General features: G+C 44.3%; 1 long non-coding RNA gene across 1 annotated transcript in view; it reads right to left on the bottom strand.

Annotated features, from left to right (window-relative positions):
- LOC108352438 (uncharacterized) overlaps positions 1-8,207 on the bottom strand; it is a 40,852-nt gene that overhangs the window by 17,876 nt on the left and 14,769 nt on the right. The window lies entirely within an intron of this gene.

Below are 8,207 nucleotides of genomic sequence, written 5' to 3'. Positions count from 1 at the left end.
TACCAAGAGCCCAATTTTAATTTGTTTGCTATTTCTGCTGATGCCAAGGCCTGGTTAATCTATCCATTGAAAGTCCATAAGAATATTAACAGGGAATCCTCATAGAATTGCTGCAGGGTTTTTTAAATGTTTGAGAATTACCCTGACAGGCTTTTAGTTTTAACTCACATTAAGTAGATTTCATTATTAACAAGAATACGAGCAAATTAAAATGAGGCCATTAACATTGTAAACACACTGCATTTTTTTTTTAAAAAAAAAGCCAGCTCGAAAGAAAAAATATTGGGAAAATGCATTTCTGCAGAAAGGACCTGCTAAAAAAATAAAGAAAAAAAATAACTAAAGTTAGGCACAGTAACATAGACATGCTGCTTAATAACCAACTATGAAGAAATGTTACTTAAAAGAAAGTGACCTGGATGAAAAATTGGGGCCTCAAATTTTACTTTGGCTAAATTTTTTCACAAATTGTTCTGCTGTCGGATAACTTACTACATGGTCTATTTGTGAATAAAAAAAAAAACCCAAAGAATTTATTAGATACACCAAAAATGTGTTTATCTTACTTGCCCCCTCTCTGGTGATGGAGACGGAACTGAAGGGTCTTAGTATGCCAGGTATATTAATTATTTGCTGCTATGATAAAACATCTCACAGGAGCACTTTAGAGAAAGATGGGTTGATTTTGGCTTGCAGTTAAAGGGATACAGTCCATTACGCTGGGGAAGCAGGGTGGCTAGGGCAGCTCAATCCATGGTATCGAGAGCTTGCAGTGGTTGACTCCATCATAGTGGATCTTCGATCTCAGAAAGCAGAGACCTCAAGCTGGATTTGGGATTGTGCTGACCTTTAAGAAGCACCATCAACCCAAGACAACCAGATCAAAGGTTCCATCATGTCCCTAAACGGTACCACAACCTTAGGATTCAAATATGAGCCTGTGAAAGACATCGTGCATCCAAAAGAGAACAACCAGTGAGCATTCTCATCGCTGAACTCTATTTCCAGCCCCCATATATGTCGCAACAGCACCCAAGTCTTTAGAAATGAACTAGACATTTCCCCCATCCAGTGCTAACCAGGTTTGCATCCTGCTTAGCTTCTGAAATCAGATGGGATCAAATGTGCTAGTTTAATTCAGTTCTTACACTAACTCCTTGGAATCGGGGGAGACTTCACAAGGGAAGGGCTTAGTGCCATAAGTCTAACTCTGGTCAGACGCCATGCTTCTGCCTCTACTGTCATGTGAGCAAACTCCACATGCTTCAGCCAAACCTTTCCCCCAAAGCCACAAGTACGTGGGATACTCATACGTCTGTTCCACTTGGTTCTGAGTTAAAAGCAGCCGTGATCCCTGCTTGGGTTGAGTGATTGGCAATCTGAGCTCACATGGGACTCAGGAAAACACTTGACATGACAGGTTTGCTGATTTAGTATAAAGGAGATGATAACCCTTGCATATAAACAGACAGGTGAAGAGGGGCATAGAGTGAGATACTGGAAAGGAATGTAGTTTCCATGCCTTCTTAGAAGTTAACGCCTTCCCAATATTCCATTGTGTTCTCTCTGAGACCCTCCTTTATTTGGAGTTTTACCAGGGTTCCATTACATAGGTATTACAGATTCAATCACTGGACACTGGTGACCAACTCAGCCTCTAGACTGTCTCCTTAGCAGTTGGGCAGAGACCGGAAGTTGCCAATCTTTAATAACATAGCTAATCTCTCTGAAAATTATTTTCCAAGGGTCACCTCATTAGCACAAACTCTGGTCTGATTACAAAGAGATTTATACCAAATAACAAAAAAAAAAGTGTTCTTTCTCAACCCTGTCACTTAGGATTTTCTAAGCCAGGAACCAAGGTGAAGGCTAAATATGTATTATGTATTATTCATGACAATGTCTTAGGCTAGGTAGCATAAACAGAGGCTGAAGAATAGGGTGGAAAACCCATTGCATTCTGGGACAGAGGAAGATGAGGACAGACCCATAGGAGACAGGGTGGCAATTCAGGGTGTGATGGTTAATTTTAACTGTCAACTTGACACAACCTAGAGTCACGTAGGATGAGGGTCTCAAGGAAGGATTGTCTATGTTGGGATAGCCTATGGTCATGTCTGTGGGAGATTAAGTTCATTGATGTGGAAAGACTCAGCCTGAAGGTGGGTGGCACTATTCCTTGATTAGGATTCCTGGAGCAAGCAAGAGTAGAGAGCACACTAGGGCTAGCTGAGTACGAGGTGTGTATATGTCCATTTTTTTTCTGCTCTGAGATGGCTCAATGTTTAAGTGCACGACCTGTTGCTCTTGCAGAGGACCTGTGTACTACTCCCAGCATCTGTGTGGTATCTTATAACCACCTGTAACTTTGGTTCTAGGACATTTGAAGCTCCCTTCTGACATCCACCACCACCAGATAAGCACGTGGTACACTTATCTACAAGGCAACAAAACATTCATCCAGTCAAAATGAAAACAAACAAATCATTTCTCTCTGCCCTTTACTACAGAGGCAAGCAGTTGCTTCAAGTTTTTGCCTTGATTTTCCTCTCAGTGGTTAACCATGACCCAGACCTCTGAGCTAAAACTAATTCTTTCTCTCATTAAGTTGTTTGTTGAGGTATTTTATCAGTGCGAGAGAAACGATACCAGAATAGCAAGCAATGAGAGGTGGTCCTGACAGTTAAGCAGAGGACCCGGAATGTTGGCGTTCAGAAAACCGAATCCCAAAGCTTGGTTCTTTCTCTTGCCAAGTGTTTTGAACTAACTGCAAACTAAGGGCAGAGCCATCTCTCTAGTCCCAGAACTCACACTTGAAGCACTGCACATCATGTTTTAGATTCAAAACAGCATTCTGGGCCCCAGGGAGATGGCTCAGTTGGAAAAAGTGTTGGCTTTGCGAGCATGTAGGACCTGAGTTCAACCCACGGAACATGCATTAAAAAATATAGCCAGGTGTGAGGGCTAGCTGGCTCTTGTTATCCTGGCACTGGGAAGGTAGAGATGGGAAGATCCCTGGGGATTGCTAGATGGCTAATCTGGCCTAGTTAGTGAGCTCCAGGCCAGTGAAAGAGGTCCTGTCCGCAAAACCAGAGTTGAAGGTCTTCCCAAGGAACAACAAATGAAGTTGTCCTCTGGCTTCCACTCACATATTCACATACAGGAGCACATTTACACAGACCCGTACGCACACATATATTCGAATAAAAGGGGTTGGAAAGAGCACTTGTTACTCCTCCAGAGGACTGCATTCAGCTCCCTGCACATATGTCTAGTGACTCACAACCACTATAACTCTCCAGGGCATTCAACCTTCTCTTCCTGCTTCCACAAGTCCCTGAACACACACAGACACACATAAAAGTATACTTTATGAAAAATTTAAAAAGTCTTTAAAAACCAAGCATATTCTGAACTTCCCAGGGAGAGCATCTCCCTTTTCATTCCTTTCGTCTATTAAGGAGGACACAGACATCTAGTTAGCTTTCAAATTTTGCTACAATTTCATTAAGACATTATAACACGTGAAGTTCTGGCCAGTGGATTGAGCGGGTTTCACCTCTGTGAGTTTCATAAAAACTATTTGTTTCCCGAACCAACTTTGTTAAGATTGTGAAACCGAAGAGAAGTTGCCAAGGCGTTGCCATGGGAACAGTTGTTTTAAAACCAGGAGTAGCAGGCTCTCTGTAAGGGCTATGGTGGGGAAGAAAGGAGAGAGAGTTACCCCCTTATTTCCCCTCATTAGGGGGAATAGCTTGCTCTTCTCTGCCAATTCCAAGAGCTTGGCAGACCCATGTATCTCCAGGAAGGTGTTAGTATACTCGTGAGTTTTAGACTGAACAGATTAAGGTCTGAATTCCTGATTCACCCCCACTGCCTGGGACTCTGTTGCTGTGTTAATCATGAAGCAACCATCACAATTTCCTTTACCTCCAGCAGCTGCCATGACTATTCGAGGAGACATATGCAATTGGCCTAAAAGTGTGAAAATTGTTAAGAAGGAGACACTCTGCAGAGCTACTGCGCTGAGATGAGAGCTCTGCTTGGGACAGTCTTGGTAGTTAGTTCCAAGGCAATGTGGAGAAAGATTTCAAATCCATTAGACCCCGATATGTGGCCTGCACTGGATTGGAGAGCACAGCTTCCAGGTGCCTTGCTTTGAGTCAGTCATACCCGAGAGTCAACCGCAGGTTGGTATGGCAACGTGATTTGGACATCTCTGCACTTGGCTGTTATGATTCAATCTAAACTGGCATGCATTCTGTTCCTGATACTGTTGTGGGACTTTTCCTTGTGGATACATGAACACACATCTATTCATCCCAGATGGGTACTGATGGACGACCAAAGAAATGTTCCCACAGAACTCTAGGTTAGGGAACTAGTGAGTTCATTGGAGTGAATTTTGAGAATGTGAGTGACTCGAAGGCAGCTGCATCACTAAAAATCCCACCAAAGCTTCATCCATGGAGCTCCATGCACAGTTTGCAGGCAGCAACACCAAAGAATCCTCACTGGCCATTGTTATTGCATATATAACACTGGAGGTATAAGAGGGCAGTTATAAATCTGGTAGGTTTCAGGATCTTCCTGGGATGTGTAAGTTTCCTTCATGCCTTGAACCTTACTAACCTTTCTTTCCTTCAGGAGGGGATGTCTCAATCCAAAGGAAAGTGCTGTACAGACAGACCTCTTGGTGAGATAAGAATAAGCAACTATTAGCTAACAATTATGGTTCAGTTGTGAAATATGTCCCACAGGCTTATGTGTCTGAGCACTTGGTACCCAGATGATCATTCTATTCTGAGAGGCTATGAAACTACAAAATATGGAATTTAGCTGGTTTGTCATAGGCCACCAGGGGCAGACTTTGAAGGACATTCTGTCTTTGGTTCCAATCTTGTTCCCTGATTCTTGGTTGACTCCACTGATAAACTGGCACAAAATTCCCTCTACCATGGACTGACCAAGCCTCCCAACATGCTGTTCCTGCCATAGTGGACTGTACTATATGGAACACTGATCCCAAATAAAACCCTTTCTTCATTATATTGTCTCTGCCAGGTGTTTTGTCACAGCAATATGAAAAGTCACAGATACTGCGATGTGTAGAGTGCCAACCATCTATGTTTGTTATAATCTAATCACTTTGGCAGCTGCTTGCTTCCTTCTTAGATTTTACCCTGGTGACTGGTGAGGAGGGAAGGAAGGCAGAAGGAACCATGCCTAGGGTTAGCTGCCATGAAGGCCATGAGAATGCTCAGAGGACCGGTGCCATTACTATCATTTAAATGAGATTGCTTCCTGGAACTCCTTCTGGAGTTTAATCTTGGAGTTACACTTAAATGGTATTAAAAGGGTAGAAAACTGAAGGAGCTTGGGGAGTGATTATGTCTGGATGAGGGCATCAGGGTAGAGCTGCTGAGATTGAACACTGGTGGGTCTGTAAGAAGAAGGTCAAATGGTCACACACATGCTTGATGTCCCTCATGAATGATCTCAGGATGCTCCATCAGGAAGTAAGTGGATGTCAGTGCTGTGCCTTTGAACTTCCAAACTTGGGCAAAATAAAACTCTTTAGAAAGTTAGCTACCTTGGGTATTGAGCCCTTGGAAACACACCTGCATTTGGGGATAATGATATAGAAGTCATGCACACACACAGACTATCTATCAAACCACAGGGAATCAAGAAGGCCTGAGCAAAAAAAAATGGCTTAGCCATGGTCCATCAACTATCTTATCACTAAGGCTGGGGGTGGGGTGGGGGCATGGCTCAGCTCGTAGAGTGCTTGCTTAGAGTATTATGAAGCCCTGGGTTCCAGCCTAAGCACTGTACAAACTGGACACAATGAAGCTGTTCTGTAAGCCCGCCATGCATGTGTTTGAGGGAGCATCAGAACTTCAAGGTCATTCTCAGCTAGAGTTTGAAGCGATCCCAGGATACACGAGGCAGTACCTCAAAATCCATCATCAATGAAAAACAAACAAGTAACCAGAAACAGAACTTAAAAAGAAAAGTTAAATCCTCTTATCATTGTGACTACATACATGACAGAAGCAACTTAAAAGAGAAAGGTTCATTTGGACTCTACGGTCCAGAATGTTCTATCCAATGTGGAGGGAGGCATGATTGTGCAAGTGGCTTTCAGTAGTGGATGTTTTTGGTAGCTAGTCATGTCATGGCAGCAGAGAGAGAGAGAGAGAGAGAGAGAGAGAGAGAGAGAGAGAGAGAGAGAGCGCTTGGTGAGGCTTGTGTATCTATAAACTAAAAAAAGCACTCCCGGACTCCCCTCTGCCAGCCACGCCCCTCCCCGCCACTTGATATCCACAGCTATCTACTGGGAACCCACATTTCCAACGCACAGCACTGCCTTCTCAGCCTCTCTTAAGCACTAGGTTTACAAGGATGGGTCATAATGCCAGGCAAAAGAGTCCTTTAATACACCAGTGCTTAATTTAAACTTGTATGTGTACATGTGTGTTTGTGTGGGTGTGGGTGCAGAGGCCAGAGGTTAAACTCAGGTCTCTATAAGTGTCTACTACTGTTGTGGATTTGGTCTAATGATACTTATATTATGTTGATTGGGTCCCCAGAATTGCATGAGAATCCACTTGTCTGCATGAAAGACGCTGAGGGTCCCTGCCCCCCAGTTGGTTTTGATTGATAAAGTGGCTGGCAGCCAATAGCAGGGAAGGAAGACAGAAGTGAGGCTTTTAGGATTCACAGGCTAAGGATGGAGAAAGGAAGAGCAGAGTTTGCCACCACGCTGGGAAAGGAGTAGCTGCCACGCCTGAGAAGTAAAGGACAGAGAGACAGCCACGTGGAGGTTTGGGAGTGGTTTAGCCATTGAGCTGCTTAAGGCAAATTAAAATATAACTCTCTGTGTGTGTGTGTCTTTGTGTGTTTGTGTGTCTGTCACTCTGAAACCCAGAACATAGGGACGGGAAGCAGGGAAAGCGTAGCTGCTGCTAGGTTGGTTTCAGTGGCACTAATTGGCACCTGCAAGTCTACCTTAGTTTTTGAGGCAGGGTTTCTCACTGGCCTGGAACTTATCATGCAGGCTGGGCATCCAGCAAGCCCCAGAGATCATCCTGTCTCTACCTCCCGGATGCTACAATTATAAACACTCACCACCGTGCCTGGTTTTGCTAGCTCATGTGTTTACTTTGAACATGGGTTCCGAAGATTACATGGGGGTTCCCATGCTTGCAGGGCATCGAGTTCTCGCCCCAGGTCTAATGTGTTTACTTGTCTGGGACGGTTGAATATATGGATGTATGCGCATGTTCTTGTGTGTAGGTGTGGCCATGTGCCCGCAGCCTGTGTGAGGAGGGCAGAGGACAACAGTAAGCTGTTAGTGCTTGCCCTCCTGCCTAGCTTGGCTTGCTGTTATCTAGGTCAGGTTAAATGGTCCATGAGCTTCTGGGGATTCTCCTGTCTCTGCTTTCCATCTCCTGGGAGGGGACACTGGGATTATAGATCCTTTTCCAGCTGTGTTCCGGGGAATCAAATTTAAGTCCTCAAGTTGCACAGCAATGACTCCCAATGGAGGGATCGCTTCAGCCCTAATTTTACATTTCCTTAACATGCAATTTTACGTAGGCGTTTTGAGCCTGTGAGATATCAGAATGTTTGTCCTCCTTCTAAGTAGTGAAGTCGCCCGGTCTACCATTAACTGATCTATTCATCCATCTAGTGCTTACTGAACATCTACTCCATGCAAAGCAGGAAGCACTGAGTATGACTTCTGTTCATTGCCATTACATGGCGGTGGGGAGGGGGGATGCCGTACCACACTTTCCCTGGCAAAACGTTGGCACCAAAGCAAAATAAGTTGACTCACTGTAGGAGAGCAGAGGATGGGGTCATTAAGTGATTATTAGTGAAGACCAAGGCAGGCGGGTCAGGCTAACAAAGGAGTAGGGAGCAGGCTATCATAGTTGCTCTGGGTTTCCCTGAGTGTTGAATGCAGAAACACCCGAAGGGACAGTAGCCCCCTGATGTTCCTAGTACTGGGGTTGGGAGGGTACTTAGTCACTCATCTCATTCCCACACATTTGTATGCAGCCTCTTCACTTTTGCTTTCTGTGTTGCCCTCCCCGGCATGAGCTCTGATTTCTGGACGGGCTACAGCTGATACCTCATGGAAGGAATTCAGTAGTTGGTAAGTGCTCAATAAATGTCAGCCATTTTTATTATCAAGA

This window comes from Rattus norvegicus, chromosome 12 (assembly GCF_036323735.1).
Source record: "Rattus norvegicus strain BN/NHsdMcwi chromosome 12, GRCr8, whole genome shotgun sequence".
Classification (NCBI taxonomy): Eukaryota; Metazoa; Chordata; class Mammalia; order Rodentia; family Muridae; genus Rattus; species Rattus norvegicus.
Note: the sequence above shows the minus strand (reverse complement) of the source record. Positions and strands in the feature narration are given on the sequence as shown.